The sequence below is a fragment of the Zonotrichia albicollis genome, chromosome 5, assembly GCF_047830755.1.
Source record: "Zonotrichia albicollis isolate bZonAlb1 chromosome 5, bZonAlb1.hap1, whole genome shotgun sequence".
Lineage (NCBI taxonomy): Eukaryota > Metazoa > Chordata > Aves > Passeriformes > Passerellidae > Zonotrichia > Zonotrichia albicollis.
In genome coordinates this window covers 55,243,967-55,268,564 of record NC_133823.1, presented here as the reverse complement: position 1 = coordinate 55,268,564, position 24,598 = coordinate 55,243,967, and the positions used below count along the sequence as shown (strand labels likewise).

Below are 24,598 nucleotides of genomic sequence, written 5' to 3'. Positions count from 1 at the left end.
TGGTATCTCACCAATAGGTATTGCCTCTGAATTTTAGGAAAGGAAGCAGTAGACTATGACTTTGAAAAAGCCAAATAAAGGCCAAAGGCAGTTTTTGGCTTGCCAAATAGAAACAACTTCAATCTAAATGGAATAGAGTCCTTTGAGTTTTTATTTTATGTTCTCTTTTCATTTTCACTCTTTGAAAGAGAAATAAAGAAAATCCCTAAATCTGTGGACTGGCAGAAAAATAGCCTTTGCAGGCAAAGGACTGATAATAGCACATGTGGGTACTGCTGATTTCAGTAAGAGTGCTTGGTTCAAACAAGGACAAATTAATATCATCAGTTTTTATCTTTGGTGCAACTGGGAATTCCTGGCCATCTGATTATGGGCTGGCAACACTTTTATGGAAATTTATCAACTTGCTTTGAAGTTTTCTAAGCTTCCACTGCATAGTGAACATATTGATAAGAGGTCTCATGGTACTGTGTTCACACATTAAAATTATGTGCATTGTCAGAGAAGCGAGACTGCAGTTTAGAAATTGTGATAATGTGGTTTCAACCTGAGCTCCTTCCCCTCACTGCACTGGGCCTTCCAGGAGACAGTTTGCCTTTCCCAGGCATTTGACAGCTGCTGTCAAGGTCAGAGCTGTCCTGAATATTCTTTCATGGAAGGTATCCAGAGACAAGCCCAGTTCTAAAACACAGCAAGGGCTAGACTTTGCCATTTATACATTTATATATAATTTTCAAAAATCCTGTGTTCCACAACAGGTTTCTCTTTCTTCAGAGACAGTATGCTTCCAAATTTCCTGAAAGCTTACTTTTATAATCATGTAGTAAAACCAGAAATTTTCCGCAGCAGAGAGTTTACTTCTTCATTTAATGGTTGCTGCCTCCCAAATCAACATTTTTTTTATAGAGGAGGACACACAAATGCCTGGAGTATGGAAGGATTCACAGCTGTTCAATGGGGTTGGGACATTAGTAGTAACATACATATATAGAAAATAGAGGCTATTTTATGGAACAGACAACATGAACTTTACTGCTATTGGCAAAGAATTTTTTGGAGGCAAAACATAGAGCCTTCCTAAACCAACACAGATATCGGCATCTGATTCCATTAATGTCCCTGAAGTATCCCACTAATTTACTGTGATATAGCTATTCCTATTTTCCTGATTCTAAACTACATCTTTCATTGCCTAATTAACCAAAACTCCATGAGAATGAACAAGCACATCATTTTGCTGAAGTCTGCCCAGCTGTCATCTGTAACTTCTAACCCAAGTAAACCTGAGTTAGGGCAAATTCAGAGTTGTTTTTTTAGAATAAAGCTCATCAGAATGGAAATAAGCTAAATGGCCAAAGTTAAGGTCAGTCTGGTGTGTTCTGTACCGGGTTTAAAAATTGTTTGGTGGAAGGATTTCTTTTCCTTGCCTTTGGCTGTGCTCCCAAGGCACTACATGGGATCCCCTGGGGCTCAAGGAAGCCCCTGTAGAGGCAGCACAGGCTGCTGGCAGCACCTGCTTGCCCTTGGGACCACAGCAGGGAATGCTGACCACAGGATGGGCAATCTGTACTGAATACTGATGGGGTCATAAACCCAAAACAGCACTCAACACACAGCTGGCAGGAGAAAAAAAATGGCTTTGTTGCTATTGCCTTCTCCAAACATACTGGCTTGGATTTTGGGCTATGCCTTGGTTGCAGTGCTTTGGAGCAGAGGAAGACACTAGGCAAGAGCTGATGTTAAGCTATCTTTAGGCCCCATCAGTTCTGCCTGGCTGATCTCTCTTCCAGCATTAGACCAGTGTCAAGAAATCCTGCTTTCCCGCTCATGCTGGCCCTGGAGAGCAGTTCTGGGAGCTGCGATCTGCTCTGCTGTGGGCGGAGGGCCAGCCCAGGCATCAGGGTGTGCGCAGCTGTGCTTCCAGCAGCAAGGGATGTGGCAGGGCTGGAGCAGGAAAAGCAGTGCTGGGGGCCACAGGGAACTATGGGGGCTCTTTGGGCTCTCCCGCTCAGGGAACAACAGGCTGGCTGGTGGGGGAGCCGCCATTCTACTTCATGGCCCAGGGCCCCATCCAGCCCCCCATGGCCGAGCCCTCCTTTGCTGCCAAGAGACCTTTTCAGCCAAGTGCTGTCCCCACTCCCAGCTGCAGCGTAGGTGGGGGCTCTCTCCAGTCTGCCCAGGGTGTGCTGGGACCAGGCCTGCCATGGTTCAGGGCTTGATTCCAGGGTTTGTTTCTGTTCTGCTGTTGGAATTATGGAAAGCTGCTGGGGAGAGGAATGAGAGGTTGCTTATCATTTTTCAGTTGACAGTCCTCAGATTTCTCTTTGTACATTTAAAGAGTAAACCCACTGTGATACAGACTATTGTTATACATCCAAAAATGTGGAAATGGTACATCTTTGTTTAAAAAACCACCAACATTTATATCTTGAAACATTCATCAGCTGCTCAATGAGACAGCTATCTGCATGGCTTTTCTTCCAAGAAGAAATTAAATACTTCATCTTCGAAAAATCCTGTAAGCCTGTTTACTGCTTTTTAAAACCTAGATAAAGAAAATAACCTCTGATAGTCTTTAGATCATCCCAGTTGACAGTATATCAATGAACATGTCGTTATCAGATTATAAATGTTGCTATTTTTATGAGTCTTGCAGTCCAGTTTTTGCCAACCAGCCCCGTCTGTATCTCGGCCGACATCTCTGCATTAGCTCTGTGCCTTCCTTACAGCACAGCATGCAAAGTTTTGTAACTGCCTTTGCCTCAGCAGACATTAGCAGCTCTATTGCCTGTATGAAATGATACGCTGGGATGTATTTCTTTACTCTGCTGCAGTGATATCTGCACATGATGACTACTTGGAGACAAAGAACCATGTCAAAAAGAAAGCAGCTTCAGAAAGTTGTGGGAAAATGCTGCTTTGCTCTCAGCAAAGAGTGAGTTTAAAATATCTAACTGCTCCATGCTGAATACATGATAGGACTGCTTCCAGAGAGGAAAAACTATTTAGTCCTTGCAGAGGATATACAAGCCCTTGAGGCAAGCAGACATCTTATGGATCTGACTCTGAGGAGTCAAAAACACCCTAGCAATCCCAAGGAAGATTTCTACAAGGTTTTTCATCTTTTTGGAATACAGAGTCTCTACTGTTCATTTGGTATGCAGAGAGATTGCACCCACAATTCAGAATACACTGAAATACCAAAATTTTGCAGATATGAAAAAAATAGATGACTGTATATGTAGATAAATAAAATTTATAAATATAGATTATAACAAAGCCATGCAACCCCAGCCAGCCTTTCAAGTAGGTTGTCCATCTTGACATTTGAGCTTCTGAACATTGTGTTTTACAGAACACCAGATCCCCATTTCCCTGCATCAGCCCCTGCTTTGGTCTTTTGCCAGGATGGCAACATTTAGAAATTTCACAGCTGCCTTTTCCCATGTTATGTGAAACATTTTGCACTTAAGAAAGAAATTATCTTGACGTCACTGGGATATAAAGAAAATGCTGCATCCATGTTGCTGGTATAGGTGGGAAGGAAATATTATTTAGAGTCCAGAAGTGAGGGAGAGAAAGGAGGAGAAGGGGTTTGTGTCAGCCACCGACTGCATTACAAAGGCATTAGTGACAGGTGGGGACAGCATGCACAGAAAGAGAAAGAATATAAAATAGCTAGTCACTGCTTTTACCACAAAGGCCAGGCCTTGGCAGTTTCTGCTACTGAAGAGAATTAGACAGAAACAGTCTCCCCAAGCATCCTATGATGCCATCTGGCTTATTACAGAGGAAATCCCCATTGGCAGTCTGGGGTTTTTTTCCTTCTTTTTCTTCACAACAACCTGAATGAGTGCCAAGATTATTTCTCTCTCTCATGCTCCTTCTCTTTGGCATTGAAACATCACTCTGTGGAAAAAGGGAAATATGCGCTGCATTGGCTCAGATGAAGGCAGCAACTTAAGGAGCAGGAGCCTTTACAAGCTTTGAGATGGAAGCAGGGCTGATAAAGGAGATTAAACAATCTGAGACCCTTTTGATGAACAAACTGAACCATCTTGGTGCTGAAAAAGTAGAGATATAGTTGATAGCTCTGATATACTGTCTGTGCTTGCCAGGAGAGCTATCTATTTCCATTATTAGCCTAGAGGGTGATGCAGGCAATGAAAGTGAGTCACCAAACAGGAGTTCAGGTGAGATGAAGGTAGCGTGAGCAGGGAGCACCTCTTTATTACAATTCTTCAAATCACCCACTGTGGGTAATTACTTTGTCACCTCCTTGTCCTTTCTGCAAGGTTTCCTTTCCTGAGATTAGCAATGTGCATGCACAACAGTGGTCTGTATCTGACAGACAAAGAGACACAAGTATGTGGTTAGTTTTAATTATTTTTCAGCGAAACATCCACATAAGATGCAGAATGGAGCTGATTTAAATTACAGCTTGCCTGAAAACTGTGATTGACCTGCAAAAAGGTCCTACCATGTTTAAAAAGATTATTATACTGGAGGAAAATGTTGAATATTTTGCCAGACACTGAATATTAATTCTTATCCTGAATACCTAGGTTTTTTTTGTGTGTGTGTGTAGTAACACATGCATATACACAAAGCTAGATTTTGTATATATTTTTTATTTTTTAAGTATCCTTTTTTTTAGAAAAATAACTTGGTTTATGAGTTCCCCATAATCTCAGTAGTCTTTTCATTGCAGAAATATTTGCAATGAAGAGCAGCTAACAGTTTTGGTTTTTTTTTTTGCAACCTAATAATTTTCATATCAGATTGAAATGTTAGTGAATATTTTGTAAATAATCTAGTGTACATCTGGGATGTATATATGTCCTGTATGGAAGTTTGTCCCTTATTTTCACACTCTGGTGAGGTAGGACACTTGCTCAGTTCTGGCCCTGATATGATGCACCTTTCTTCAATCTTTGTTATTACCCTATCCTCTATTATCTGTGGGTAGAAACAGAGCAGCCACATCTCCCCATCTCCTTCTGCTTTTTGTCCAGTCATAAAACTAGAGGTCTGTCTCTCAGCCATGCTGCTTTTTAAGATTGTGCTTCAATTGCATTATTGTTGTGTTTTCTTCCTTCTTTCCTGCAGTAAAAAAGCCACTGAAGTATTTGCTTTAAAAATATAGAGCTTGTTCAAAGTGGTTATGTTGTGGGTAAAATGACCTATTGGTACCCAGCCATCTGGGAAAGGGGTGTTTAACAAACATAGGAAAAAAAGCAGAGCACTCAGCAGGTTTGGGAGAATGGTATCAGATGTCTGCAAAGCAACTGTTCTTATGTTAACACTGGTGCTTCCTGGCTTTGAAGTGTACTCTAAGTGCATGAAGTGTACTGCCTACAGTCCAGGGGGTTTTTGCACTTTCTATTTCACAGTGGAAGTTTCTATTATTCCTTTTATCATGTAACAGCCATATCTAAATTCAGAAAATATTATCAACTGTTCCAGGAAGAAAAATCTTAATTCTGTCACAGAAAAAGGAAAGAAAGGTTAAAATAGGGGCTCTCAGGTATTACCAGGAGCATCCTACTGCTACAAGAAAAAAAAAAAAAAAAGTAGTAGAAAAGGAAAGAAAGTAAAAAGGGAATTTAGTACTGGGTGTGAATAGGGAAAGATGAGTTATGCTGTTTGCTGACAGATTTTGGTTTTGACATAAGATCCACATATTTTGTTTATTAAGAGTGTTTTCTATTGTTATAAATATTTCTGGCAGTGGATTTTAGCTCTTCCCTGGGATACTTCACCTGCCTGTGAGAGGACCTGGCTGTATGCACACAGCAAATACCTGGGGCAGCTGCCCTGAAGTCACTGAGTGGAGCCTCTGTGCAAGCCATTCATCTCTCCTGCAGAACTGAGAGAAACCTGAAACTGTTCACAGCCAGAGAGACTGAGGTCAGTTTGCAGAGGTGTCTTTGAGGACATGCCCTTTATGGCCTCTGTGCGGGATAACCTCACAGTGAAGGGACTGAAATCTCCTTACAGAAAACTACTTTGCAAGTCTCAGCAAACTGTGATTTGATGATCTCAGCAAAGAATGGCTTTGTCTGCAGGGCTTGGCTCTCCCCCTCCTCATGGTGGATCCTGCTGCAGGTGAAGTGGCATTGACTGCCCTGGGTTTGTGCTGCTCAGGGCCAGGCACCCCAATCTGCATTTACAGGGGTGCAGCTGGAGGGCACAGAAAGGAGGAAATGTGGGCAGAGAGCCCTGGGGAAAGACCAGAGAGTTGGGAATAAAACTTTCTGCATCCTGGCCATCGATCTTTGTGCAGGTGGCCTCTGGAAGGGACTGTTTCCCTAGACCTCATCCTGGTTTTTCCAAAGGGAAATTTCCCAGACAGAGCTTCTGAGCCACCCCCCACTGATGAAACAGGGGGGATCAGTCACCAAGATTTGGGAGCCAGTGGGGAGCTGGACTAGTTGATGGTAGAACTGTACCTAGTAGTAATAAAAGCTCAAGATTTTATTAAAGGTTTGCTACTGTTTGATCACTGCTAGTCAATATACCAGCCCGTATCTGAGGAACCCTTTCCATGAAGTTTGAAAAATGAAAAAATAAAATAGCCAACATCTAACCTGACAAACTCTTGCTCCAAAGCTAGCCCAGGAGTTAGCTTATTCAAATCTAATGAACTGCCTCACTGTTTGAACAGTGCTGATAAGTTTTTGATAAAAGACCTTGTATTATTGCTTTTACACTGTTATATCGTCCTTGCAAAAGACAAATTGCTCAAAACAGAGGACAAATGTACTTCCTTAGAAGTCTTTTCACAGAAAATATATACAAAATTAATGAAATAAATGAAAAAGAAACTCATAATAAACAAAAGAATGACATTTATGTGCAGGAGACATATAAAAATTGCCTCTGCAATAGAAAAGACATCTTGATTGTGAAATTGGCTACTGTTGGAATAGCACAATTTTAGTAATCTCTCTATCCCAAGCACAATATTTTATTCTTATTCTCCTTCAAATCCATCACTCAGTTTACTCAACTATAGGAGTTTTCTCCCACAAACATTGTACTGACTGTATCAGTAATTTATATCTGATAAGAAATGAAAATATTCATGGATTTCTGCAAACTATGTGCTGGAAGTGTGTCACAGATTAATGAATAGCCCTGAGTATCTGAAGGTATTTGTGTCTTCTGTTATCTTTAAAAAGACAGATTTTGAAAACTCGTGACATCTAAATTTTTTACATTGTTATAGTAGACTTAAGTATTGCAGTTCCTCCCTAGGAAATGAGAAGATATTCAGAGACCAGCAGCACCACAAACCCAGGTTCCCCCTTTCTCCTCTCCTGTGGACTAGGAGGTCTTCTGGTTACTGTGTATAGCCTTTGCTGGAATTTGTGAGTCTGAGATGTATTTTTGCATTTTCATTCAAATACTGGGCCTGGAAAACAGGTATTTGGAGAAATTAGGGGACTGCCTGGTCACTGGAGTTCTCCTTTCCCCAGAGCACACATGTATACCCTGATCACGTGTGTAAGGCTGGCCCATGCCATGGTCGAAGCCCTTGGAAGCTGTGCAGACTGCATTGCTGTCTCTGCCCACCTGCAGATGCTGAATGCCATGGCTGAGCCTGCTGGACTGCAGAGTTTGCCCTGGAATAGGGCAGCACAGAATGCATCAGGTCACTTTGCAGTTGTGGAGAGTTTCTTTTTTTTAATCTCAGGTAAAATAAGAAGGACATGCATTATGCAACCTAAAGGCTGGGTGTGGACAGAGGGTAGATGATACCAAGATTCTGGGGCTGGGTCCTTACCTGCTCTGCTTACCCAAAAGCACAGGAAGCACTAAAGGTACACCAGCTCTTGCTGCCCCCTGCAAATCCATCTGGCTGTGAAAAACCCACCCATGGTGCTTTGTTCAACTGCTGCTGAATGGGGAGTTCCAGGACAGTTCTTATCTTTCTGAGTGCAATCACATTAAGAATAGTTCAGCTCTTTCTCAGCACTGTGTCCAAATATTTTGTATGTACTGTAGCTTAGCAATGCCTCCCAGGAAATATTACTCTGTCAGTAGGCAAACAATTGCTTAGCTTGAAAGAAGTGTAATTATTTAAGGCATGCACAAATGTTTTTGGCTGCGTGGTGCCATAACATTATTAACTGTGAGGGAAAAGCTAGCTAGCTCTTTTTTAGAAACCATATTACCATTGTCCTAAAATGCAAAATTGCTGTAAGTCCTATTCTGACCAGAATTCCACATTTGCTCTTGATAGAAGATTGGATTTCAGAGCAGGATTAAGTAAATAAGTCATATTAAAATGACAAAATGGGTAAATAGAATATAATGTGAAATGAAATGTAAATTGGATTTAGGCAAACACTTTTATACAGACCTCCCGTCAAACCCTATCAGACTGCTTCAAATTCCTACTGTGATTTCTGCTCGCAGTTCTATTACATGTTGCCACTCAAGGGCATTTGATGTTTTCTCTCTCTGGAAATTCATTTGCATTTAAATGATTTGAAATAATCATAAAAGCCAAGTGCTATGAAGTTTGAAATTAGTTACTGTCTATAAATTGCGATGCCATTAAAAGATGATTTTGAAGAGCTTTGCTGTCTCAAATGTATGCAGATTAAAATCTAACAAAGTACACCTTGTTACAAAACTGTAAAGAATGGTGTGACATGGACTTAAATTGATTTATTCTCCTACTAGTGCCTATAAACTTTACATACTTGAGCTTCTTCTGAAAGTGGAAAAAACCCTTTCATTTGCCTGCTGATTCTGAGCCAAATTGTGTTCTCAGATGAGGTTTCATTGGGTGTATCTGACACCAGTGCTTGGCCCTCAGAGTTTAATCTATACGGTCTATTAAATTTCTGGAAATGCTGTATGAATAGTTGGGTCTCATAATTTTTTTATGGAGGGAATAAAGGAGTGGGATCAGGAACAATGGAGGCCATTTACAGTTGGCAGCATGCATATGCCCATTTACCTGTGTCTGTTCAGTTTTCCCCCTCTCCCTTGAATTTCAATGTTCTCCTGGTAGGGGTTTCTCAAGGATCTTCTCTGAGAGGCAGCTGGTGCTCCTGGTATGTCACCCTGGAGCCAGCCTGGCCTTCTTGCCTGTGGAAAGGTAAAACCTGGTTAGGAGCATAAATACATTTTGAAATACTGAAGCCCCTTTTGAAAGAGAGTTCTTTTCTCCATTCACCTCCAGGCAAGCTCAGGCAAAATAGAGCTGTCACCTCATAAACTCGTCTTCTACCTCGCCTCCCCTAGCACTATTCCACAATTCCTCTTTTAACCTATTCCTGCTCCCTGCCTGTGAGATCTTGGAGCAGTATACTGCCTAATATAAATTCCTACTCTTTCTTTGTTTATACCATCGGGATATTATAACTTCACATTTTTGGATACCAACAGTACATTCCAAATATATTTTCCTATCCCCAAATAATTTTAAATGGACTTGACCACAAATATATGTACAACTATGTCTAGCTGTATAACTTGATCTTAAGATGTTTGTAACGAGGAAAGTGAAGTTGCCTTGGTTTATAGGTCTCAGAACCCATGGATGGAATTACCTCTTTATAAACCTATTTATGTGTGGATTTTTTATTATTCAAAAGAAAGAATGAAGCATGTAGAACCCATCTTAAAGGGCAAGAAAAGGTTTTGGTTTTGTAAATCCAGTATAGTGGTTCAAAAATTCCTGATATCAATTCTTTGAACATGAAATTAGCTTCCAGTCTCTAGTACAATAAAAACTCCTATATTTGTTTGTGTATGAGTGATAAAACAAAACAGCTGTCTTAACCACCTCTTTAATAAGCAACTTTTTTTTTCTCTGAAATTGTCTTAGTGGTTAGTGCAAACTACCAGATAATCCTTCCTGATCAATCCTTAATGCAAATTCAGTCTATGCACGCTAGAGTGGGGACAATACCTCGTCTCTCAAGTAGGGTTTATGGTTGCTACAGGGTCAGATTATTTATAGGGAGTGGGGAAAGTGAGACAGGAGTGAGCTGATAAATTTAATACATTATTGTTACTCTAGCATGCACAGGCCTCTTATGTTAGTGTTCTGGTAGAGTCCTGACTGCCTTATTGGAAGGAAAATCCTTATAGATTCACTGTGCAGCTCAGGCTAAATAGCCCCAACTAAAGGATGAGTCTGTTCAGTTCTCATCATTCCTTGGAAAATCAGTTGGAGCACAATGGATTTTGCATAGGAAATGAAAAGTGGGCTATTTGCCCTGGGCCGGTTTTCATTGCAAAAGTAATTCTGGCCTCTACAAGAAACTCCCCTTGCCTGAATTATTGATCCAAGAGCAAGCATTCCTTCAGTCCCAGGTGGTTTCATCTGAGCAGAACTACAGACTGCCAGCATCTTTCTTTCACTGAAATGGCCTGGCCACAACCATGCACTTCAGTCACTTTCTCCAGTCTGCTTCAGGAGCTTGGAACAGGACAATTTTGCCCATATCCATGGAGGGAGAACCCTGGAGCAGCAGCAGCACTGAGAAGCTGGGGATAGTCCCTGGGAGTCTGATCAGTGCCTGAAGTGTGAGAAAGAGCTGAGATACAGCAGTAATTTGGACATTCATCTATTCACTGTTGAACTGATCCAAGTGGTTACTCCAGGTGCCTGCTTTTCCCTCATGAGAGAAAAAAATGCTCTTGAGAAGAGAAAAAAATGCTCTTGAGAACAGTGGATAGTCTGTCTTTCAATGGGAAATCCTTTTTAGCACACTCTATTGAAAAGTTGGAAGAGCTTTCGTTTGAGCACAGTCCTCCATCACAGCAGGGTTTACTTTAATAAATTAAAAGCTTATGAAAAGACCATTTTTCTGGATGCCTCTTTTACATGTGTCCTTTTAAGAAAGACATCCAATAAATGAGATATGGCCATTGATTCTGTCCTGCTTTAAATCAATATTCACAGACCACTGAAGAAAGTTTTGCAAATCATGTGGCTTTGAGAACTCTTACTACTCAAAACAAGACTTGGCAAAACAGATAAAAAATTACTCATAACTGCAGATGAAATTGTGGCAGGAGATTTTACTGAAAAACAGAACATTTTACGAACTCAGGGCAAAACAATATCTCCCAGAACACATTGCAATCTGATCTCTGCAGATGTTATTGGAATAATGCAGAGTTTGATAAAAATACATAAATTATACTTTATTGTGGTGGATTATAAAATATGTTCTGAAAGGGATGGTAAGCGCAGCAGGCATTTTGCTTTATCTAGTTTGACAGCACTTCTTTGCCATTAAATGAGGAAGAATAACTTAATATGTGCAAAAGGCAGAGAAGGAAAGGGCCTAGATTGAAAACCTTCCAAAGATAGGGCTATCTACTTGTGTGCTTGCACAGAGCTTAGCACAGAGACCCTTGAGTGTTCAGCACTCTCCCTGGTACAGACAATAGCATAAAGAGCAGGGGAAACTTTCTTTGTTCAAAAATGATAATGTTTTCTTTATATTTTCAAAGCCTCATGTTTTTGGACAGAGCTAAAGAGCCCTTTTGGTTTCATCTGCTGTTTTTTCCTAACCACTCCCTACAGGCATTTTTTTTAGCTCTGCTTTGACCTATGCTAAGGAACATAAAATTTTGGCTCCCCAAACCTGTGTAAGTTCAATATTGCAGCTCAGACCTGTCACTGCACAAGATAGGTTTGAGGGCCAGAACTGCAGCACTGAATTTAAAACAGCGGGAGGTAACCCCATCTCCTACTATGACATTTTTAGTTTTAGGGTTTTTTCCCCTTGGGCATTTCTAAATGTTCTGGAGTAGAAACTAACAGATGGGATTTCTTTAAAAAGATACAAACCACAGCTTAGGGTTTCAATATGACTTTTCTTCTACCAGAAGGTAGGTAATTAATGATTCAATGTGCAGCCACCATACACTGGAATTTAGGCTTCTGGAAATCTCATTTGTAACCATAAGAATGCAAAGGGACACAAAAAGCTTGATTTGTTTTTGTGGCTTTCCCGAGTTAAAATTAAACCTATTACCAAGAGCTGACAATACAATATTGTTGCATTAAAGCCATGTTCATAGTTTTTCATGCAGAATGTTTCCTGTGAATAACGACCTATAGAATTTGTGGTATTTTTTGAAGGCAGAGGTTTAAGTTATTATTCTGCTGTTGCAATATCTGTTTGTAGCCACAGATGCTGTGCCTACTGCCTGTGTATTCTCTCTACTGCCTGCAGTTTTGCTACCCTGCTCACTGCTGTTAATAGGGATATTAGACATTCACCAGACAATACAGTTCCTTTTAGTTATCCAGCAGGAGACTGAATTTTGTGAAGATGCTGATTGTGTCCCAGATTTATATTTCTATAACTCAGCTCTCTTTGGAGCCACTGGGTTGTTCGTTGCACCTCCGTTCTTCTCATTCATTTTTTAGGTTGCTCTGTTAAAAAATTCCCAGCTCCCATTTAGTCAGCTGTAAACAGTAGGCAACTGCTGCAGAGGAAGGTAGTTATGTAATTAATACATTGATTTAGATTTGTTTAATATAAACAGGAGAACAAATTTAAATAAAGGTGAAATGCTTGGTTTCCTCTCTGGAACTCACTCAATGCAGTGGAGAAGTGTACTGGGGCAAAGAGTTGTCCCTTCCTTGCAGAGACAAGAGCCCTGTGCCTCTTTTTGCACTGCCTCCAAGGAATGAAACAGCCTCCAAGAGCATGGCACTAGTCAGAAAAGCAGTAATAGTTCAAGTCTAGAAAGCATTTAACAATGTCCTTAACTTTAAGCATTTCTTTTCAGTCCCACCAGCCTCAAAAGGATTTTACAAGGCACTTAACATCCTCTCCGAACAAGGATACTTTCCTGGAGCTGGCCTTAACAAGGGAACTCTCCACTTTCTTTTGCTGTGCAGTCTAATGCTCTGAGTTCTGCCTCTTCTGCTGCCTCTGGGGAGCTGCCCCTGCCTTGGGCGGGAAAAGGATGAAGGCAAAGGGTTAAATAATCCATTGTAATCACAGCTTTGCATCCCATCCTGGCCATCCCATGGCCGGTGGTTTCTCTCATCCATCCACCCGTGGATCTTGCCCAGAAAATGATGGAAGGTCACACGTGGGGTCCCAGCACTTGCCCCAGAGACTGACCACACAGCACAGCTCTGAATAATGAAATGAGTGCGGGGAGGGGTCCCTCAAAAGGCACTGCAGGATTGCTAACTGCTTTTTGCATGATTTTGGACAGTTGTTTGTCCACTTCTAATTATGCTTTTACTGTTGATTTAAATTGGAACATTAGCAACATTTTCACATGATCTTTGCTTAGGGGGAAAGCAAGCAGAAGAGTGAACACTGATTAGGGGAAATGAAAGCAAATCTGTTTACTGATAATATATGTGACAACACTGAGACAGGTAAATGGTACTTAGGGATTGCTCTCTGCTCATGTTTATGATCTTCAATATATTTGTGCATTTCTCATTTACTGCCCAGGCAAAGTTTGCATTTCCAAATTACAGATGTATCATGATGATTTTGGTCACAACAAAGTTACAAATTCTGTCATTCAGCAGACCTACCATTCAGTACTTCTGAATGTGGTTTTACTGGTCCCTGTTCTTGTTGGAGAATATACTAAAATTCAGATTAAAGGTAAATGCATTCTTTATGCACTGGATTTTTTCATAGCTTCTCCCTCAGAGAAGATTTTCTTTTCCTCATTTCATCTTGAAAGGTCATTTTAGGAAGAAAAAAGCCCTGTTGCCAACTTTTTAAATAATTATGATCTCCAATAAAATGCCATCTATTTTTAACATTGTACTTTTTAATGTGTCTTTAAAAAAGACACAAGTAGATGACTTTCTCCATGAATAATGTATCATTTCAGAAACTTTGAATGCTATGACATAAATTATCAACTACTTTCCTACTGTTTGCTGATAAAGTGGGGGTGTTTTCCACACACTTTGCAGTCAGATCATGTTTGGAGTCAGCTTCATTTTGTTGCTGTATTTGAATGATGACATTTCATCATAGTTTATGCCACTTAATAGCATAAAATGTCAGAAAGAAATGATCATAACACTTCTGCAGGTGTTAAGTATTCCCTGCCTCTAGCCTGTGAAGTAAACCATGTAAAGTAAAATCTTTTACTGAAGTAAAAGCACTCGGTAAAGTAAAAGCAGACACCATGGCAAAGGTAGTGGGAATAGGAACACAGAGTGTGCCTGGTTTAGCAGAGGAAACATGTAGAAAATGCCCCTTTAAAAATGGCTGTTGTCTTTTAAGGATTTCCAGGGATGGTCAGTATTGATAAAAGCCAGAGAGAGCCCCCAAAGCTGTGTGCAGGGTCTGGTGGAGCACGATGGTTCGACTTTGGAATGGATGGTGAGTGAGCAGAGCAGAGCAGAGCATCCATGGGCAGGGCAGAAATGTTTCACTATCCTCAGCTGACGGGGTCAACAGCAGTGGTGATGTATTTAAACTGGTAATTCAGACATGAAGCAAGAAAACACTGAAACATTTGAAGAAAAGAATGAGAAGAAAAATGAAGTGCATAGCTGAGACTGTATTGTGGCAGTAAAATTTCCAACTGGCTTAATGTGCCTCAGGAAATTGTGATGTTTAGGATGAAGAGAAGGAGAAAATTAGTGGAAGTGGAGAAAACCAGATAACATTTTTTTTTTCAGGCAAGAAGCATATTAAAGCAAATAAAGAACTGGAGGGGGAGAGTCTGCTGGGACCTGGGGCTTAGCAGAGAAGTGGTAAAGCAAATAGCAAAAGTTAGAGAGAATAAGAGAGATGGGAACTGAAAGGAGAAAATAGCCTCACAGCACGTGGAAGCAAAATGCTGGAGGAGACCCTAAGGGACACCAGTATGGATTTATGTCCTGCAATTATAATTAGTGAAAATGAGGGGATAAAATGAGATTTTGACTATTTAGGAGCACAGAACTATTTCCAAGTTTTAAAGTAAGTTTTATATTGTCCTTGTCTGCTAATTTCTTTCTGAACTCCCTCATGCACTGTTTGTCTTTCCAGAAAGCACCTTGTCTGTGTCACACCCTGGGATGAACTGCACTTGTCAGTGGAAGATACAGCAGGAAGAAAACTCCAGAGAAATTGCAAGATCCATTTGTAACAAGCATAATAAATATCAATAAATTGAATGGTCAGGAATAGCACCTACATAAACAGGATGTGGCAACTGGAGTGAGCATATTAAACTATACTCATCAAATGATCAGATTTGCAGTGGGACAAGAGTATTTATATTTTTAAAAATGATTTATGGCTGTCAGAACCCTGGGAAAAGGTTATGGTTCATGAAGGAGTTGGACAGGCAGAAATGTGACCGTTCTCATAGTTGGAAATCTAGAAATGCGTGGATCGTTTGGAAGGCTCTGGATGCTGCAAAACAAGTCCTATATTGGCACAGTAATGCAACACTTGCAACATCTACATGCCTTTTGTTAAGGAGGACAATGGAAATGTGAGGAGTTTGGGTACTTGAGTCCATGCATCTTGGGAATGTTTATAAAAGCATTAACAAATAAATTAATTAATTAAGGATGGCTGTGCTTTAAGGATGTCTTGCAACTTCTGGCTGCCTTGGAAATCACCCAGTCAAAATCATCAGGATTTTTTCAAATACCTAGTCATTGGATATTTTGCAAAAGCCATCTAAATAACTTTGGAAAATGAACAGTCTTGGATAACTCAGAAAAGGTGCCTGAATATTTCCAATATTTTACTACATATAATTCATTGTAGACTAACAGCATTAATGTCAAATCCAGCTAGTTGCACAATAATTGAGGAGTCATAAAATGTTTCTGGGAATCACCATGTAATTACCATTGTCTCCAGTGGTGGTACAGGAAAATAATATGCAATATTTCAAGATATTTAATTAAGAAGTGTCAGTGAGTTACCTTGAAGATAACTTCTATCACCCCTGTATGACAGGGTTGTGTATGACTGGATGATGGATGAGTCCCCTCAGTATGAAAGACAGATGAACTGAGGAACATCAACATGATATGCAGAAGTCATTATGATGAAGTGTATATAATTGTTGTTTACTCTTTAAAGGTGACCTACAAATACAATGCTTTATGGTTATTTTTCTTGTCTTCTTTATAATGCAATAAAAATTTCTACAAAGTTCTCCAATAGAAACTGTACATCTTTCTTTCCTTAGAAATTCTTTTCCACTTTGTTTTTTCCCCAAAGACCTCTGACCCAAGAAGGAAGTAACAGGTTTATGGTATCAGATATGAAAGCAAAAAAATATGTTTGTATGAGGGTAATTTCTTATGTGGTCTGCTTTGGATGTGAGAGCTGTTATGAATTCATGTGTGGTTCACTAGTAATATCAGCAGCAAAACCCATCATACCTGTCTTGGGAATTGTAGAAAAAAACTTGTAGCCTTCAGGATGATAATGTAATATGAGATCAGGGGAAAGCAGAAAAGAGAATTTAAAGAAAGATGGGTCTCCTAGTAGTTATTCCTGTCAAAGGAATTAAGAACTACCACTTTCTATTTATGCTATTTAGCATAAACAATGGGCTTTGTGTTCCCTGCTCAAGTCACTGCTCTCTTACCCTCTGTGGACTGCATTACCTTACATTTTGACTAACTGCAGCTTTTCCTGCTGTCACCACACAGCTGACTTGATCTTAGCCTTTAGTTTGGGAATCCTTGCCTTTTACTCGACTCTTGCTTACTAGCCCATTTTTCTTCTACTCTTCAGTGCCCTTCTCTGTGGATCCTAAGGTGATAATTACATTAGCTGTACTTCATCACAAGCTTGTTAGGGCCTGACAGTTGATTTTGGCTGACTATCATCAGCCTTGTCCCCACTTGTCATTGTCCCTTTGTGCAGTGGTTGAACATGACTCTTTCTGCATTAGCAAGCAGTGTGCTCCATTAGGAGAGGATCTGCTGAGTGAAATCACCTGCACTGACCTCTGTGATTCGTGTGGTTTGGGGACTTGGTGCTGCCCACAGCCTGGTCCTGTAGGCTGAGTGCTCATTAATGCCTGCAGCACACCTTTGGGTTTGTTTTCATCTGAAAGAGGTTGGTTTGTGTGCTCTGAGATGGGGGTCTTGTGGAAGTCACAGCATGTAAAGGAGAAATGGTTGGGAGATTTAAAAATGCATTTCTGACCATCAGTGCTGATGGAGGTGCCTTTGCTGCTTGCTGATATACCTGCTTCAGCTGCTCTAAAGTGAGACTGGATTCCTGGGGCTTCCCTGTGTTCTGGGTTAAAAGGAAGGTGAAAATATTTTTGTGGTTTTTCTACAAGTAAATATTTTCTTCCTGTGCTCATTTAGCAGAGGACAAAGGCTCTTTATTCTCAGTGTGGGCATCTTGACAAAGTGTAATCTGGATTTATTCCCATGGAAGTAGCTCATTGGTATATCCAGCTCAAAACTAGATCATCTCAAAACTAGAACAGGTGAATCTTGTCCCTTCTACCTCTTCAAGATGGCTGGGGCCTTTTTATTTCCTTAGTCATAAACTTGGACATGAAAAGGAGAATAATTGCATGCATCTACTCTTTCTCTCTCTGCTTTTTTGCATGTCAAAGTACCTGATCTGTATTGAAGTCCATGAGCCTCTCATCTTGAACTGTGCATATAATTAATAAAATTATTATTATAATAAAATTAATAATAAAAATGATTTAATTAGATTCTTTCAGTGAGTATAAATTTAAAATAGGCTACTGGAGTTTGTTGAAAGATCCTACACATGAAGTAAGAATATGTGTGGCTGAGACATCGGATGAGTAAAATTATGATTGACGAAATTCTCCATTTATTTGACAGGAATATTTATTTGAAGCAAGATTGAAAGCAAGGGCAGAGGCCTAATTTTTGTATTTGTGGCAACCACCAATGCTGGAAGAAGTGCAGGAAGGATCAGAGCTGAGAAGAATGGTTGTGGTGGGTTTTGCATTCATTGGTCATGGGTCATGTGGTGAGAGTAGATTTGGGTCCGTTCTGATTCTTTCACTGAAAAACCACTCATGAGAGGTTTTTGTTAACACAGCATTTGGTTCAATGGGGCTTTGGTTCATATCAGAGATCCCACAAAGGTGCTCAGAGCACAGTGCTGCTGGGAGGGAAGCTCTCACAAGTGCTGTATTTGCTCATTTTTCCGTGATTCTGAATGTGACCTTGTGTAAAACACATGCATGCTGACTTTGAGTAAACTATTGTTACATGAAAATGTGGCATCACTATTCTAAACTCTTTATCTCTTTCTTTCCTATGTTTTTTTTTTTCCTTTTCTTATTTGCAGGTCTTTTGTGGAATATCATTATTTAATTTATTTCATTCTGCATTTTTTCCCCCAAATGTTTCTTAAATAAAGCTCTTTTCTTTTTTTCTGCATTGTAGGTCAAGGCTAGAAGCAACAATGATGCTTCTCTTTTTTTCTAACACAAACATACACTTGTGAAGACTCATAAAGAACTTTAATACCAGTAAGCACAAGTAAAGCTTGTTGACTGCGCAGGAGACATATTTGCAGACAGAGTGAAAGCATAAACAATGTGTGATCATTGTTCCAAATCAAAAGAAGGTCAGCACTATGTGAAAAGTTTATAGGCAACACACATGACAAAAGTACCTTGAGATGTTAGAAGTTAACAGCCAGATCTTCAGCTATTAAAAAATGCTGTTAACACCACTGATATTGCTGGATTTATAGCAATCCATACCAGACTGTCCTGGCCTTCTGATTTTTATTCTGCATTTTACACATAATTTTTGTCATCAATCTCCATTTATGTCAATGACAAATGCATATTTCACACAGTCACAAGTAGACAAAGAGGTGCATTCATTGTTATAACTGATAAATTAGTGTCTTTGTTCAAACAACTTGCATTTACATTCACTGTTAGAGAAGGAAAAGCTTCTTAAAAATTTATAAGCTGACTATGCAGGTTAGCTTAAATGTGCAGTCATACAGTGTTGACTCAGAGTTAAATTTAGGAGTGCTTTGCAAAACTAGTGGAAAGTAGAGCATTTGTTCAACATCACAGACTTGCAAATGGTTGAGCTAAATATATGGTGAGCATTCAGTCACAGGTCAGGCTCAAACAGTGTGCTCAGAGTGCTCTCCGTGCATTGGTTGGTCTAATTTTGGAGATAATTTTGTGTTTTATTCAAAACTAGACAGGGCTGTGAGGAAAACATGGACCTATAGGATACAGAAAAAGAACATGGACCTATGGGATACAGAAAAGGTCTGATACATAAAGCAAACTTAATGCTCTGCTTCTCTTTGTGTGCCTTATACAGCCATTTCTGGAAAGAGTACTCAGCTAGCTGGGGTTAAGTTCTCTCTGAGCTGCCTGTGAGACACCTCCCACAGTTACAGTGGGCATCCCCAGCCCATCTGACAGCAAAAGGATTTTAGTTATCAATTATTTGTTCAGAGGACTCCCAAAGTTCTTAGCAAACTGGGGCCTGGGCTTTCAAACCCAGACATGTATTGTCTGAGTAAATGTGTAATTAATGTGTGTAAATGCACAGAGTGCTCACATAAATCAGTTGCTCTCATCTACGGGTGACCAGACAGCTGCCTAAATGGCCATGTTCCCATACAAATACCTTATTTAGAGACAAGAATTAGGCCTCCATGATATATGGATGTCATTGTATGCCCTTAAACTGATTAATGGGAAAATGATTTTTCACCCTTTATTTGTTTCACATTCTCCCATCTCCCTCTAACCTGTCCCAGGACATAAAACACTCTAAAATGACCATCTAGTCTTTCAGATTATAAATTCCTCCTGGTAGGAGGATTTGCTTTATGTGTTTTCTCCTGAGAGCCCGGTGTACTCTCCTGTGCCAGGGAAGTGCTTGAGTGCATGTCCATAATTCTCAGCAAGAGCAGTGCCCAGGGGCCATGAAATCACCTGCCAGCCCATCACCTGTCTGCAGAGGTGCTGCAGCCAGCCTGCAGAACAGCACTGCTGCTGGAGGTGTCCTGAGCAGCTTGGTCCACAGAGGCTGAGCAGAGGCTGTGCTGGTACGTGCTGAGCTTGTGCTTACAACAAAGACAATATTTGAAGACTCTTCCTCACCCTTTGTAAAGGGTCCTTCTGTCACAATGCACTGTTGGGGTAGAGGCTCATGCATTCTTGTTAACTGATTTCAGCTAGCAATAACATTTAGTCATACCTAACCAATCTTTTTAAACATGACCAACTAATACCTGTCCACTTAGCACATCAAGTGGCTTGAAAGGCATTGAAGACTGAGATGAGTCCAGATTCAGATGTTACTTGAAAATGAGTGATCAGTACTGCCTAGGCACAGGACCTTTCTGATATGTCATGAAAACGGCTGCAGAGTCCTTTTTGAATTTGTTATTTAGCCAATGACTTGCTGACATCTGAATCTGCACAATTTGTAATGAATAATTTAAACCATAGGGAGCAGAAAGTGTGACTGAATTAAAAGACAAAAAAAAAAAGCTTGAAAATGCTTTCATGATACTTTTTCTTGCTTAAAACTTGAAGATCAAACAAGAAAACGTAGTTTAGGATCACTTCACACTGTACAAGGAACCAGCAGAGTTGCAGTGTTGAGCTCATTGGGTTTATTCACTTTAAATGACATCTCTTTGTAGTCAGTCAGGACAAAGCTGTAGACATTAACAACAAAATATTAAACATTTATTTTGTGTGATTTTACTTGTATTCAGAAGATCATTCTGTAAGCAATTTATGTTACCAGATAGACTTTATTCCAACACTGTGTATGAATTACCTGTTGCTCACCTCTTAATCCTGCTTTTCTGTTTCCTTTTCAGCCAGTCTGAGAGGTGCAGAGATTCAAAGAGTCCAGAGCAATGTTGGAATACAATGCTGGAGTATTTTCTGAAGTTTGTATTGTATGTCACTGCTCTGAGGTTAAGTTAGGAAAGTTCAAGATTTCTGCAGTAACCTTTGTTGTGAAGAGAAGGATTGTCAGACTTGGGGTTTAGGTTGCCAGTTAATGGGCAGTGGGAGGCAAAGGAAGAACATTGTTTCTCTCCTCTCTGAAGCACCACATCCTGGTGGTAGCAGGTGGCTGGATGCTGGGATCAAATAAATCATGCTCTCTTTAGCTGTGATAAATTGCAACACTCCTAGCTGACTTCCATGTTTATGATCATGGGTGAATTTGATATATTTCAATAGAAAAAAGTCCAGGAAAGTGTATTTTTCTGTAGAGTGATGAAGACAATTATAATCCTGGCTAAAACACATGTGCTCAAGGTTGCAAACACAGTGAGCAAGTGCAGTGACTGCTGGGCTAGATGTGGCTGCCATTGCTCTGAGCAGTGAGATGTTTACTGATGTTTACTGATGTTGTGAGTGAGTGAGGTTTGTGCAGCCCATCCCTTCATGAGGCAAGAGGTTACTCTCCACCAGGTGGAGAGAGCTTCTCTTGTGCCTTGTGGTAAAGGAGAAGCAGCTGGGAACACTAACCACAAAACAGGGGTTTTTTGTTATCTGCCCATTTGCAGATATCCAGCTTTTTAAAAGTAACTTATAGGTGGCTTGCAGGTCAATTTTTATGGCTTGCTTTGATATATGATGGGGGACACTGCATTGGCTGAATGTTTACTCTCATATTTTCTTGGGCCACTAGATATCTAGCAGATTAATTGTGAAAAACATGTGTATTTAATCCCCCCACAAAAGCCATTCAGTCAAAAATACCTCTAGATTTTTGAGTACAGAATTTGAAACATGAAGTAACCAGAGTCCATATTCCACATGTGGATGTAGGAAGTAGGCAGGAGGCATTTCTTGAGAATGTTCAGAGAGAGCTCATGTAGGCAAATGGCCATGACTCAGCTAGTACTGAATGAAACAGCTTCCAAAGAGCCTCCAGAAACAGAGGGTAAACAGACCTAAGCCATAGGTGAAAATGTGTGTAAACAGCATTTATTTCACTCCACCTCTGCTAACCCAGGACCAGCAAAGACAATGACTGAGGGTGCATGTGCAGCAATAAAATTTCCTATTTCTTGACTTGGCATTCTGCAACAGCATTTCAGTCTTTTTTTCTTTTGTTCCCAGAGAATTTATTGTCTGAAAAATTCTCTGTGTAACTATGATTTCTTCTAGAGGATCATCAGGAAGACCTGTAAGCTGTTTCCTGACAGGAGATTGAGAGAGAAGAGAAAATGAGCTGTTAACAAGAATGCTGCCTGCTGTCTGAATTGCCCTAATTCATGAAGGGACATAAAGCTCAGACAAAAGATTTATGGTGCCTTAACCCTGGGAATGACTCAGTTGTTTAACAGCATGTTTGTGCTCACACAAGCATGGGATCTGGGCTGAAGCAGAGCATCCACTGGAGCACTGCCATGGATAGACAGGGGCTCTTCAGGAAGGACCATCCAGGGGGATGGAGGGAGTTCTGTCTGAGGGCAGCAAGGATGCACAGAGCTCTGCCCTGGCAGGGATGATGGGACAGCTGAGAACTTGCCAGTTCAGATCAGCAGGAGTAATAATGTGGGTGTTTTGAGCAGGGTGCCTGCTACTGCCAGCCTGCCCAGGAAGAGCAGATGAGCCCTTCTGCAGACAGCTGGGAGAAGTCTCCTATCTGCAAGCCCTGGTCCTCACAGGGGCCTCCAGCCACCCGGACACCTGCTGGAAACAGCACAGCACAGCACAAGGGGTCTGGGAGGTTCCTGCACCACAGGGATGGTGAATTCCTGACATGGGCGGTGGAAGAGCCAACAAAACGAGAAACGCTGACAGACCTTATACTCACCAACATGAAGGTTGTGGGCAGGCTTGGCTTCAGCGACCATGAGCTGTGGAATTCAGGGTCCCAAGAGGTGGGAGAAGAGCCAAGATTAGTATCACATATTAGTATCTCAACCTCAGAACAGCTTTTGTCTTTTTCAAAATCCTATTTGGAAGAATCCCATGGGACGTGGCCCGGAACAGATGAGCAGCCCCTGAAGGCTGGCTGATTTTCAAGATCACCTCTTCCAAGCTTGTGAATGGTCCAGCCTGACAAGCAGGAAAGCAAGCAAAAGTGGTGGAAGGGCTTAATGGATAAACAAGAACAGCAAAGAAGCTTTATCCCCACTGAAGGAGTGGGGCAGAGAACAACTAAGCAAACTGTGCATGCACAAATCCTTGGGTCTGAAGGAATTTGAAGAAATCTCCCTATAGATAGAAGATTCTGTGCTCTGAGCAGCCCTTTCACCTTTTGTGAGGTGAATTTAGGTTTTTCCTTCTGAAAAGAAAAATCTACTGAAAGCTGATTTACTTTTCTCAGTATAACCCCTTCTCTAACCTTGCAAACACATTTCATAGCTGCAAGGTGATAATAAAACTGTTCAGAGCTGAGCTTAAAACAAATACAAATATGGGCAAGAAATATAAATAATAATTGTAAACAATTGAATACATCAAGTAATCTAAAGCCAAAGTAAATAGTTTATGAAATGTACATAGTTAACTACTATCTAATAAACCTATTAGCAAGAATAAACCACAAACAGTAAAAAAGGACAATAAATGAGTATCTCCTCAATAATAATTTGACTGGCCCTACATTGCAACATTTCTTAGGGCCACACTGATGTATTCATAAAATAAACATTATAATTACAAAATATGATTATTTAAAAGACTCCTGAAACTGTATTATTTGTCACGTTTGGGGGATTTTTCTTTGTGTCAGGATCTGTTAATTAACTGTGGTGTTATATTTATATAAGAGGTATCAATTTATCCAAGCTGCTGTTCCATTTCAAAAAATCTCAGAATAAGATTCTTCACCTATTCAGTTGAAAGCTCACTGTCCCACAGAGCCATTCTTTAATCACTTCAATGCATGCCTCCATAGAGAGCAGAAAGTGTTCTTGACTTTATTGAGATACATTTCTTCTCCCAAACTGAAAACTAATCCAGATTCAGAGTCAAAAGATCGTCTTGCTCAGTTCTAAAAAGTTTTCTTTTAATTTTTTTGTTTCTAATGTTAATAAGCCTTGAAAGTTTGAGTATTGTTGCTGGTGTATACTTTGATCAGTGGATTTGAAAAGGAGATCTTTAGCCGTAGCCCTTATTTTCATTACATTCAGACAGCACTGAATACAACAGAGACCAAACTCATTTGGAGGCTTTTAGTGTCAAAAGGAATACATAACAATTATAGAAATAATATTAATAAGAACACAAGTTTTAGTGAGACAATTTTTTTAAAATTTCTGTCCCTTACTTGCTCTGTGATTTTTGGCCTGAGGTTCTCTGTAAGGACTGAACAGCATTTTTAAGAATTAGTGTGTCCTCCTGCAAAACATGTTTCTAAGTTGGGTTGGGTGATGCAAATGCCCTCTCCCCAGCTGCAGATACATCTTTCCAGTGACTTTTGCTTTTGATGTACCAATAAGACAGTTTTTCCCATATGGCTGAGCAGATCTGTGAGCAGCACAATAAAGGAGTGAAGCAGATGAAGGTGCAGCAGGTTGGCCATAATCCTGTCTTCCTCTTCTAACCCCTACTAGATGGTTTTGAATTTATTCAACACAGCTTTACTCCTGGATCTGCTGCAACAGTCTAGTAAAAATTAAAAAAAAATACTTGG

At 40.3% G+C, this 24,598-nt stretch overlaps 1 long non-coding RNA gene across 2 annotated transcripts in view; it reads left to right on the top strand.

Annotated features, from left to right (window-relative positions):
* LOC113459036 (uncharacterized) overlaps positions 1-17,591 on the top strand; it is a 51,404-nt gene extending 33,813 nt beyond the window's left edge. Inside the window, exons 4-5 of one of the 2 annotated variants that reach the window (XR_003379846.2) lie at positions 5,732-5,910; positions 15,012-17,591. This is a non-coding gene — a long non-coding RNA (uncharacterized LOC113459036). Of the gene's footprint in view, positions 1-5,731; positions 6,109-15,011 lie in introns of both variants that reach the window. The other variant, XR_012580505.1, reaches the window with a different exon arrangement.
* Positions 17,592-24,598: the final 7,007 nt, after the last annotated feature.